We start from the raw sequence: 12,822 nt of genomic DNA, 5'->3' as shown, positions 1-12,822 counted from the left end.
CACTTCTTTTATGTGCTAAATAAAGATCAATTTAACATTAAGAATAGTTCACAATTCTTCTCAGTCAAATCTAAAGTTTGAGAATATAAGTTCTCTAAGCATGACTTAGATTGCATATGCTTTGGTCCAGCTCTGAGTATTTTCAAAACTTCTAAACTCCTTTGTAATTAGTTGATTACTAGGAACCAGGCTTTATTTTTGTTATATTGAAAAAATGTTTTTGGGACTTTGGCAGCATTTGCCCTCATTTTCTGCTCAGCCTTGTGCCTAATCATGACAGAGTATAGTTCATATTGAGATTAGATTTTAGGTGTCAAACTAATTTTTATTTGGGGCCATATAAAGATTATGAATGTCTTCAAAAAATGTATCGATAAAACCTATTAAGAAACTGTTAAAATATGAATAAATAGCTTTGTCTGTATTCAGTAAATACTTCTGAAAGAATAGTAATATTAAACATCTTTTCATATTGATACAGCTTGGCAGTTTACAGATAAAAACTGATTAAATATTATTTAAGAACACACCTGTTATCTGGACGGTTGATTTCCTTTAGAGTCTAAAGGGCCACATAATTTGACCTCCTTATGGAATCACCTTGATGCTGCTAAAATAATTTTTAAATGTCAAAGTGTGCTATCTTTTCTATTTTTCATAGATTTAGCAAAAACATTGAAACAAAATTTCTGACAGTCTATTAGGAACAAAGTATACTCCAGTTTGATATGAGTTATAATACAATGCACACAAGTTCAGGTGGTAAAAACATAAAAAAAACCCCGAAAAAACTAAAGTAAACAAAATGGCTCCATTATGTTATTGACTTTTAAGTAAGCACAAGGTGACAGTGGAAAGGTATGACTCTTTTAAACAGCAGGAAACCTCCTGCAGAATCCTATCCTCATCGACTGGGGCTTTGAGACGACTGATCAAGCAACAGATCAGTTGATCAAACACAGATCAACTGAGCCAGGAGTACTTTCTATGTTGAAGAAGAATGAGAGGTAAATTACGTAACAGTAGGGCCAGACCTCAGGCTCACATGTACTGGAAAGAAAACCTAAAATCACCCATTGTGAATAAAAAGTAACTGATTTTTGTTAAAATCCAAGAGTAGCCGTAACAGTAACTATATGGACTTTTTCACATTTAGGCACATTTTAAGTACTGAGAACAATGCATTTTATTGGGATTTTATGGAACAGGCCAACACAAAGTAGCATATAATAGCCTGGCATAACCTTTCACTGCAAAGGGCATGTCTCTTTCTATTGCTCATTATTCTGTGTAAAACAGCTGAAGCTCAATCTGTGTTTGTGGAGTCCAAACGTTTTGCCTTGTGGGCTAAAATTATAAAGTGAAAAGTTCTCACATGTCTCAAAACCTGATTTTAAAATACACCACAACTAATTTCTTTCCCCCCCCCATACCTCAACACCTTTTATATCATTAAAACATACCATGCTTTAATGATATAAGCTAATTGCTCTGATTTTTGTATTAAAATTAATCTGTAATTCATGTTAGATCTGAAATACTTTAGTGTTTTTTAAATGAAAGGCATTTTTCTTCAAAAATACGTGCTGCAACCTATTAACTGCCTGTGCCAGTCTGAAAAATTTGCATCATTCTTGAATTGCAAAATCATTCAGAGGAACACAAATGCCCCCCCGGACCACACTTTGTACACCCTTGCTCTATATTGTCATAAAATATGAAGTATTGAAGCCATTGGTGATATTTTTCTGAAATTTATTTTATTTTAGAAAAGTAAATATTTAAAATGACACGCATCTTTTAAAACCAAACCCTAAATTCGCCATTTAGCTCAGATAAGTCGGCTGTGCCTTTAACGCTCTCTGTCGCACGGCTCTGTTTGGAACGGCACCTGCCAGTGCGCATGCGCCGGAAGTTGGTGCCGCAGACAGCAGCAGCAGCAGTGATTCGGCCAGCGCAGGGCGACGGCAGAAAATCTGTCCGTTTTAAACCATGGCCACGGTCTAAAATGATGCTTTTCCCCGAGGTGAACGGAGGGTAAGTTCCTGCGTCTTTCCCCCGTGTTTGCTGCTCGATGCCGTGTGACGTCCCCCCGAACCGAGGCAGAAATATGAGGGGAGGCTGGGAAGGCAACAATGGGACTGTGTATGTTTCAGACTGTCTGGCTAGCTTAGCCCGCAGCCCTGGCAGTCAGCTGGCACTCTGACTGGCAACCTGGAGGTTTATAGCTTTCTGCTGACCCCGTTTTATCCCGGCTTATCTGTTGTGAAAACCCCACAGCGACGCTTTGGCTCTCAGTAGCGGCAAACATGTCTATAGGCACACGGGGAGCCTAATTTTATCATTGCAAGCTGGTGTTAACTGGGCGAACTGGGCTTTTTAGCTAGTTGTATTTTGTGATGTGACACCAACCCGCAGGGGATTATTCATTTGCCTGCCACAGGATTGTCATACGTAATTTGCACTGCACATCCAGGCGGTTTTATACCACTTCTCCCAGGATGTTTTAGGCGAAATGTAAAAAAAAATAAAATAATAAATGCTTCATTGAAATAAAGTTGAGTTTTTTTTAAATATTATATTGCTCAAATTTAAAGTGTGTTTCGCTGGTTATATTCCCTAAAATCTTCGGGAAGTGGAAGCAAATGTCCAGATGTGCCAGCCCTCTTCGCGGCAGACGCGGGGATGTGTGCGCTGCGCAAATAGCAGCTTTACGCGCAGCGACAGAGGAAAGTGTTTGCACCTGCAAAGGCAAGTGTTAAAGGTGATAACAAAAGGTTGACGTCACCGGACTCATCCTGATCCTGCCGCACAACCTCGACCACCGAGGAGGAGGAGGACAGGAGGAGCAGCTCCGGAGCAGGAGAGCTCTAATGGATCGTGTCTGGAAGGAGGAGGACTATCTCTGATCAAATTTCGGGTATCCTAAGGGCGCACTTAACTAATGGGATCCTATCGATGTCCCCCCCTCCTCCTCCTCCTCCTCTTCCTCCTCTTCTCCTGTGAGCCTGGTCTTTAGACGGAGGAATGTTAATGTTGCCACAGCCTGTCCGTGTTGTCTTTGGCTGCTCTGGGTCCGCTGGCTCCGTTGATGTGATCGCTCTGTAATGTCACGGATTTTATTGAGAGGCATACCGCAGTATAGAGCAACTCCACAGCGACTGATGGGACCGGGAAAGTCTTACCCTCGGCTCAGGGTAAGATGAAACTGGATTAATGTTGGGTAGGAAATGATCGGAAGATACCAGCTGTTCTATTCAGGACTGTTATTATTATTGTTATTATTATTATTTGTTGGGGAAGCGGATCCATAATGACAAAATGCGGGAGAGAGACCGTGTTTGTGTGGATCAGTGTTCGGCGCAATAAAAGTAAAAATGCACCGATCAGACTTTTCTGGGCCAATACTGATTTCCTTTTTTTTTTTTTCTGTAGTCCAACAATTGTGCTTTCATATAATAAGAGAAAAAATGATAGAGAGGTATTTTAAAATACAATGGAAAAATGAAGAAATTTTGCAATATTACTTTCACATCCATGTGTCCAGGCATCTTTCCCCACCCTTTGTATGATTTATTTATTTTTAATCAACAAATGAATCTGAAGACTCATCTGACTGAGTCATGACATGCTGACAGCTCAATATCCGGGGAGAAGAGACTATATTCCTCAGTTAAATGTCCTGCTAAACCACCTCATTTGCTTTTGCCACTCCTCTAAGTTTAAATCTCTCTATAAATGCTCTGAACATGAAGGTTTAACTTTTTCATAAAAAATGTGATGGATATTAAAATATATTTATTTAAATGCAGTACTCTCCAATGGAATTACTCGATCTGTTTGTCTAAATTACTTAGGAACCAGTAGACCAAACGGTTGTTTTGCTGAAACGGTCATTGAAGTAAATTTTAACATTTAGATGTAGCCTAGCATCAAAAAAAAAGAATAAATTTGTATCAAACACATCATGTTCAGTTTGTACTGTGTTGATTCATTTTCAGTATCAACAACAGGTCCAATGGCTTTACAACGTCATACTTCAGGCAGTTCAGCATATAATCCATCTTAACGAAAATATCAATAAGATAATTGAACCGTCTACTAAACCAATACAGTATCTACTCTTTACTGTCTATCAGTTTCAGTTTCTAACCCAAATCCAACTGGACAAGTTGTGGCAAATTAAAACCAATCAATAAGGCAATATTTTACAAATCTGCCTTGGTGTCTGCATCAAGATGTCTTGGACCGGATGTTTCTACTGGCATAACAGACGATAACCGGAAGTGGTAGGAAGACGATGGCGCTGCATGTTTTTTCATGATTTACCACACGACAACACGTATTCACACGTGATTTTTAATCGCGTTTCTTATTTAATGAAAACACCAGAACTGTGAATTTTTTAATATATTTTTTAAAATTATTTTTATTTTATCCACAATAGCAAAATATTGAAAAGGTTTTGGGCACATTTGTAATGGAAACCCAGCTTTGAAGTCAACTACTTTAAATATTGCAACTGTTTGGAGTTTTGCTTACCTCGCATCAGAACCTTCAGTTTGATACAGAACCAACAGAAAGCAAATCTGTAGTCATGTGACAAAGCAATTCCCCCCCAAAAACAAAGGTGAGACTGTTTAATTTATGACAGCATGGAGGATGGGCTCCGTGATATCCTCTGCTTGCTCAAACAAGAGCCTGATATTACTTGCCCCAAAGTGCAGTTTTGCAATGTAGCTTTCTCCCCCTGCATTTTCCAAAGAGCAGATAATTAAATTTCAGACCTTGTTGTTGGGGAAACTCAAGCCCCTCGACTCCCTGCAATTATCAGTGCAGAAGGAAACCGTCTTTGCGTTTGGGTGCTATGTTTCCCAGCACAATGAAGATTAATTAGGTCTTAGCAGTAAATTACTGTAAGGCCTCTTCTCATCTGTAAAGCGCGGCTCATCTCTAATGACGACAGCCTGACGAATCGCGCACAACTCTCCGCTTGAAGATGCCGGAGATGCGTTGCGACGCGGAGGTTAACGGTGGTTAGGAACGCGGCGGTTCTGGTGCCGCAGGTGTGACTTTCCCTGTGTGCTCACGACGCTCTCTCTGTTTGAGTCTGAAAATGACGCTCGTGTTTGCTCTTAGTCATAAAGCCAGGCAATCAGTCTGAGTGTCAGGAGCACCTGGTTCGTTTGTTCGTGTCACGCTGGCCAGCAATGCAGAAAATTACTGCGTTCCACCAAATGGAAATACCACTTGAATGCATGTGTTAATTAGATCTCTGCGTGGCTTCTTCAGAGTGCCTCTCCTCCTCTGTCCGTGAGTCATGTGCTGACTCTTTGACCTGTCACTGCAAATCCAGAGTTTCTGCTGAGGGCAAGCCGACAGAAAAGCAAGCTCCTCTTGTTTTTTTTTTTTATTTTAGGCTTTTTTTCCTCTCCCTAGGAAGATACTGACAAGTATATTTGAGCATATTGATTTACACTGTGGTTTAGGAGGGCAGTTTTCTCAATAAACTTTGGTGTGGCATTGTGACTTCTGATCCTTCTCAGTTTGCTTATGGGGGGTGTTAAAGTGTTGCAGAAAAAACAAAGATAGGTTGGGGAACAGAGCACACTATGAATGTAATGCACACCTATGTAGCTACACTGCCGTTTCTTACAAGTATTCATAAACATTTTTTCCAATTTCGTAGGATAAAAACCACAAATTTTATTTGATTTTATTGAGAGTGATGTTTTAGACCAAGACAAAGAGACATTCTGGGCCTCAGTTCAGGAAAAATAAAGCTGGTTTAGAGCTGGAAATGCTGCATGACCTTTTGAGGAGAGGAACATTTTTTAATAAGTTCCTATGGATGTTAATGTATTGTCACCGTTTTATTACCATTTGTAGGTTTTAAAGTGAAGAAAAAGGTGAAATTTCTGCAAAAAGAGGATGGATACATTGTCATCTATTGGCTGTTATTTGTGAAACGATGTAAAGAAAAGCCTGGCGTTACGAATATAAGAAAAACAAACCTAAATAAATGTTACTTGTACTTTTAGTGTCACTCTGTAGTGGAACTCCATTGCAGTTATTTCATTAAAATTATGAAAAACTGCTAAAACCTGCAATTGTTATTGTATCTTTATTTAATCGTTATTATTTTCAGCCAATTATGAGCCACAGGTTGCAGACTCCTGTTGTAGACCAACATAGAGAAATGTACAGCTATGAAGTTGAGATGATTTTTGACAAAAGGTGTGAAAAGTGGATGCTTTTGTACTCAGCCCCCCATTTTCTGATGCCCCTATGTAAAATCCAGAGGTGCTTTAGAAGTCACCTAATTATGAAATAAAATCCACCTCAGTATCAGGATGTTGAAGACCTTATTCGGTTGTTAGAGAATATTGATGAACAAACGGCATCACACAGCCCAAGAAACGGGGATAGCTCAGGGAGAAAGTTATGAAGAAGTTTAAAGCAGCGTTAGGTTGGAAAACAATCTGCCAAGCTTCAAATATCTCATCAAGCACTGCATAATCCATCAACTAGAAATGAAAACAGGAACGCACGGTTGCCCAGTGTCAAAGAACGCGTTTTGGTCAGAAGAAACAAATGCTGGTCTTTTTAGCCAGCAAGTGCTACATGTGACAGATAACTGCTTGTAACCACGGTGTTGGCTCCATTATGCTGCGGGGATGCTTGTCTTTTACAGGAACAGGGAATCTGGTTAATGGGGGCACATAGCGAAAGGTCACTCTAGAGTCTGTAGTCGAAGTGAAATTGATGTTTTCAGGTGATCTCCGTCTTGTATTTGGCTAAGAAAGAAAACAGGATCTAGATGTGGAAAAAGCGTAAATCCCCAAATCTTTAATTTCAAGAGATTTTACCAAATGTTGCATCAGAATCTTGGATAAAAAAGGACAGCACACTTGTTAAATATTGTAAACAACGTTTAGAACTACATAATTTTCCTTTCACTTTGCAATTTTGAGCCACGTTGTGTTGGTCTATCACACAAAATCTGATTAAAATACCAAAACAGTTGCAGATGTGTAGGTACTATTGCAAGGTACTGTGTTATAAATCCTATTCTTTGGAGACAGGCGTGAGTGTTGCTTGGCTTTCGAGGCTAAAATAATTTATTTTTTTCCCCAATTGATTGTGTTGTGACGCCTGGTTGTTTTGTGTTGCAAAAAGGTTTTTCTCGCCTCATGACAGCCCAAGAAGAACCCAGCGATAGGCCTGTGTCGGACAGCAGTCATAAGAGGATAACATCAAAGCTCTGCTTTATTTCTCAGAGACTACAGAGCAGTCCATGAATAACAGATCACAAGGTACAAAGAGTGAACCAGAGAACTTGAGCAGCTTTTCATGTTTCAGCTGTTGTTGGAAATCACAGGGGGCTCATTAAAATACATTGATTAGTAACAGTTTGGACTCTGTGATTGTTGACTGTGAAATTGTTCGGCTAACCGGAGTAGTTTCTTTCTTTCTTTCAATTTTTTTTTTTTTTTTTTGATGTGATGATGTTCCGAGCTGAAATGAGCCACTTGGCTGGCGCTCGTTTTGGGTTTATTCAAAGCCAGTGATTTGGCGTAGGGTTTTAGTGACGGTACTTGAATTGGAAATGTGTAACCGCGTGCCCTCCCAGATGAAATGCGTTTGATTCTCTCATATTCCAGCAGGAACCCATGCATGCTAAATCTCTCACAGGTGCATGTGTGCTTGATGTGCATAGCAGGTTTTCACTTTCCTCACCCAGTCATTTTGGAGTAGCTTTTTTTTTTTTTTTTGTGGATATTACCCCATTTAGCAAATGAGGCAGCAGGGCAGAGATTTTATCTGGTATCTGCCAGCCAGCTCCACCTTTCAGCCCCTCTAGTCACCAGTGGAGCTGTCTGCCCACACTCACCCACTCAGCCACCCACCAGCAGGAGAGGCTGCCCTGTGATTCCTCTGCTATATGTGTTTGGTGTCAGACTCTGAGCAGATGTTTGCTGGAGTTGGTGGACAATTTTAGGTCACGCTCAGAGAGGATACCTGGAATCATAATGCACTTTAGATCAGGTGTTTAGGATGTGCATCAGCGAGAAATGACTGCATGGTTCACCTGACTTGGTTTATTTTATGTCCAACGACTGCAGGTAAAGTTTGAGATAAGCTTTATGATGTTATTAGTCATGTTTTTGTGTTTTTTTGTGTGTGTTGTGTAGATTTTCCTGTTAGCTGGTGGAGGGAAATGGGACAGAAAGCCCTGCTGTGGCTGGTTAGTTTCTCTTTTAGAGCTGGGCGATGAAGCACCAACATCATCTATTGCGATAGACACATAATCAAAATACGTCCGATAAAATGTTTATAGTTTCACTGATCCAGAAGCGCACAGCATTCGGGGGGATGAAAGCAGAGAAAAGGCGTTAGCTTAAAGCTTAAGCTAAAAAGAAGGTAGATCTCCAACTAGCTGAGCTTGCTAGTGTCCATTAGGATTATGGGAAATTAAGTAATTTGTCATGAGAAATGTAGGCAATTGGTCTGCTTGACTGTGAAATCTCAACCATCAGAGGACAGCTAAAAAGTAAAAAAAAGACTTTAGTTGAGAGAAAAGGGAAAATTAGTATTCAAGAGGAAGTTGTGGATAAAAGAGGAAAGGTCATGTCACTAGTTTAGCTGTTTTTTGGATCTTTAAAACAAAAACCAAATCAATTATCTGTTAATTGACATGAAATGCTTATGTCATGATACGTTTTACAGCCACATCGCCCAGCCCTATTCTGTGTTCAGCAAACCTGAGGCTTTAAGCCGGGGACTGACATTACAAACACTTGGACCAAAGGGATTTCTGAAATTGTTATGTCTTCAGCTTGAGGGTAATCATGTAGGAATCTTAAGCCTCCCAGTAACAGGAGTCAGTGCAGCAGAATCAACAGGGCTTGCTTTAGGAAAGCGTCTGTCCAATGAGGCAAGTCAGAGACGCTGCAGATGACGGCGTTGTTTATCCTCCTCCATCTCTCAGGAACAGCAGAAGAGCAGGGCAGATACCGTTATCTGTTTATGGCGCGAGATAAGGTCGTCTCAATCGGATCACTGGCCCTACGCCGATGCTCCCCAGCCGCGCTACCAAACGATCTGCGGCGAAAGGTTGCTAGGCAAGCCCTACATCGCTCTTAAGTAATCCCAATAGATGCCATTAGCATGTCAGCGGTTACTGCTGCACTTTTCCAATGTGGATGCCAGCTGTACATATCAGGACGTCATTAGCTACCGACAGAGAGGCTCAGAGGCTGACCTGAGCGGTGGGGTCAGCAGGGATTTCACAACAAAGCACCAGTAAAGCTGTGGGGGATGTCTGGGGAGAGAGGAAAGTGAGCTCAGTGTTCTAGTTGGTGACATGTTAAATAAGGCCAAGTTATGAGAGGATTAGAGATGGGGAAGATGTAAAATGCTGCAGGCTAATTGGGCTCTATATTATATATTGGTTAGAGTCTAAATCGGTCAAGTGTTTCAGATCCGTCTCTCAAGTGTGACGATGTGGGGCCAGGTTTACAGATTTAGTAAGATTAGATGATATTTGTAAATGCTACATGGCTGCAGTTAAAGGGGTAGTTCAGATTTTGTCACGCAAGATTCTGTGAAGTTATCAGCAATAGTTGCCATACCTTTAGCAGCAGGTAGATATCACAGTAAGTTAGGAGTCTAGCAAGTCTAAGATGGGATGTGTGGAGGGATTTTATCACCACTCAAACTGAAACGTTCATACTCTTGACGTACAATCCTTTATTTTAACCCTTTGCAGTTTGCACTTCTGAAAAGAGTGTTGTTACATGTGCAACACATTCTTTCCTCGGCTGAGCAACGTCCGTTACGCTGCAAGAAATGACTTTGCTTTAATGCGTCCAGCTGCCTCCTTCTGTCTGATCAGCTGATCTCCAGTCTGCTGTCATAGCATTAGCCAGTTAGCGTTGTCAAGTTTACCATGGCTTACGTTTCAGAACCACAATCGTTTTATTAAGATTTCAGCGTCGCTAAGGTTTTATCAGGGTCTGTGTAGCATAGGTGAACACAGTTTCTCCCCCACCTATTGCTGGAAGAATTGTTCACTTCTCTCTCATGGACATACGAGTCAAAATTAGCCGTTTTAAAATGTTATCTAACGAAAACTAAAAGGGCTAAAATGAAGCTAATATCAACTTAGTGCTGTGTTTCTCTGCAAAGAACAGAGCAGAAAACATATTTGATATTCTGTGACATAAGCACTTCAAACAAAAAAGTGTTTGAGATGGTTATATATTAATCTCAAAATTATTAATACCCCAAGATGTTTCTTCTGGCTGGAATTTTAAATGTTTTGGGGTGTAGAGAATCTGTGAAGGGAGCTAAAGATTATGGTGATGGTAAAGAGGCTTTTCAGTAGAAAACATGCAAAAAGACGGTTATCAGCTGCACACAAAGATTTGATTGCTGTAATGCGAATAAAGATTTTTTTTCTTTGGTTTATTGAGGAAGGCATGAGGTAATTTTCAAATGCTGTTTTTATTAAATTGTAAATAAAAAACAGATACTTCATGTGTTGTTTTGGCAGTCTTATTTCTCGTCAGGAATAAACTAATTCAATTTAAACACAAAAGTTTAAAATCATCTCAATCCAATAAAATGAATAGATTACAGCACTGCATTATACACATGCGATGTGGACGTTTATTTAATTTTAGTATGCGATAGTTAAGTTGTTCGCTGTGCAGCAATCTCTCGTCTAAAGCAAGCATGTGGTCACACTGGAAAGGAACAACCAGATTTTAACAGGAAACCACTAATCAGCAGAGCCTGGCTCAGTGTGAGCGTCTTTCTTCCTCGACCAACCGAGGTTTTTAAAGAGGACAGGCAAACAAGTCAGAATGCCCCAGGGCAGCTGTGGCTACTATCCAGTAGCTTGTCATCATCAGCATGTGAATGTGTGTGTGAATGACTGAATGTAGAGTTGGGGGCTTTGGGGTCGTCTGTACTTGATAAAGCGCTAAACTAGCACAAGCCATTTACTGGATAACTTTTTTAAATGTATAATATTATATAGTAATTTAATAATTCAAATGTTTAATCTGGGCGAACCTGGAGTGGACTGAAGAGTTACAGGTGATCAGGGGGATTGACGCAACTAACAGCCTCAATCTAATCTAATCTAAGCGTATTTATACTGACATTTTTGATTTAAACTCCTAAAATCAGATAACATGAGAGTACCAGTTTGACTAGCTGTTAGCCTTTCTCTTCTGTGGGGATTTATCCACTTTTTAAAATCTTTTTACTGCAAGTAAAGCAACAACAACAGTGTAGCCTGGTAAAAACCAACCTCTTGTTCTACGCTGTTTGCTTTGTGCAGAGGATCTGGACTCTTGGCTATTGTGAAACGTTTACTTGTTGGAGGCATGAACTCTGTTGAAGTTTTACATTGTACCCCATTGCTAATGTTTACCTGTGACTTGTATAATGTGCCAGGTCGATGCGTTGAAGCTTACCAGAAATCGCCTGTGTTGTTAACAACCATCCTCCATAGTGAAGAGGGAAGTGCAGGTCTGAGCGAGGCGGCTGTTCATGTTAACTCAATATTTGGAAGCGTGGTCAACATGGCCTGAACGGACTTCCTCCTTTGTCTTGTCATTGCTTGAATCGATATTGGCCTATGCTAAACCTCCAATATCGGTATTGGAAGTGAAAAAAGTGGATTGGTGCCCAATCCACTTTCCACTTAGGACGGCAATGGCCAGGCTAGAATCATTTCCTGATGTCACAGAACTTTACTCCAGATATTGTGAACTTTCCCCAACTCTAACTGTAAGCAAACGTAATTCAAATAGGATTTCATTTTTCTGCCAAAATGAGTAGCTGCGTGCGTTATCTCCAGCATACTGGAAACTAGAAGATAGTGATGTTATGATGTGGTTGTCATTTCCCCAAAATAACACAAGCTCCAGCTCCTCTGGAGGGCTGACAGCGGTGATGAGATCAGTCCTGGAGAGGAAGGAAGACCGAGCCGAGCCGCTCAGGAGGGCGGTCAGGCCAAGCCACTTGTCCACGACCCTCCTCATTTTATCATGGCTTACACCACTTCTCCAGGCCTCCGTGTGTGGGTGTGCTTTTTTTTTTTTTTTTTTTCCTCCATGCGTGCACTGTACTGGAGAGCCAGCTCTGCTCAGAATGGGTCTCTTTATAACCTTCTAACCCTCCGGTGCTGTTTGCAGCCATTGTTGGCCGCTGTGAATGGTATCTCCGTGCCTTGAAAAGTAACCAGATGACATTCTTCCTGTTGTTCAAAAGGGCCCGGGGTTCTGTTGTGAAAAGCGGCTGAAAGGATAGACTAGGACTGTGACCTTCAGAGGCTAATCTCTGGCATGTCATTCAGTGCCTGTTGGAGGCAAATGCAGGCCTCGCTCTCTGATAGCAACGTACCAACGCAAACAAGGCAGAAATTCTTCTGAGGTTTTCAGCTGCTGTGCCCGCAAAACATGCACTGTGCTTTATTATTATTTTTTCCTTCTTCTATGAAACTTCCTCAGGAACCAGAGGGTGTTTTGTAGCAGCTGAACTGAATCGTTATTCCAGACAGGCAGTGTGTCTGACTCCCACATTGTCCAAACAACCTCCCCAGCCTGTGACTGAGCCCTCTGTGCGCAGACCGGTGGCATCAGCAAGCCCCTCCAACCCCCTCCGTACTGCGAGCTGAAACACCGTCGCTGCTGTGAAAGCAGCGGGGATGAAGTGCGCTCGGTGAGACAGTAAACATCGTTGCAGCTTTCAAACTAGCTTACGTTGTTTATATCTCTTCCTCTCTGGTGTATTTGCTGCCTTCAG

The 12,822-nt window shown here is 41.1% G+C and overlaps 1 protein-coding gene across 2 annotated transcripts in view; it reads left to right on the top strand.

The window, feature by feature from the left end:
* The first annotated feature begins 1,897 nt into the window (after positions 1–1,897).
* Positions 1,898–12,822, top strand: part of fam222ba (family with sequence similarity 222 member Ba) — a 51,041-nt gene continuing 40,116 nt past the window's right edge. Inside the window, exon 1 of one of the 2 annotated variants that reach the window (XM_032576509.1) lies at positions 1,898–2,037. The gene's annotated coding sequence lies outside the window, so the exon portion shown is untranslated. Of the gene's footprint in view, positions 2,038–2,710; positions 3,198–12,822 lie in introns of those variants that run through there. The other variant, XM_032576510.1, reaches the window with a different exon arrangement.

The sequence above is a fragment of the Xiphophorus hellerii genome, chromosome 11 (assembly GCF_003331165.1).
Source record: "Xiphophorus hellerii strain 12219 chromosome 11, Xiphophorus_hellerii-4.1, whole genome shotgun sequence".
Classification (NCBI taxonomy): Eukaryota; Metazoa; Chordata; class Actinopteri; order Cyprinodontiformes; family Poeciliidae; genus Xiphophorus; species Xiphophorus hellerii.
This window is presented reverse-complemented; position numbering and strand designations above follow the sequence as displayed.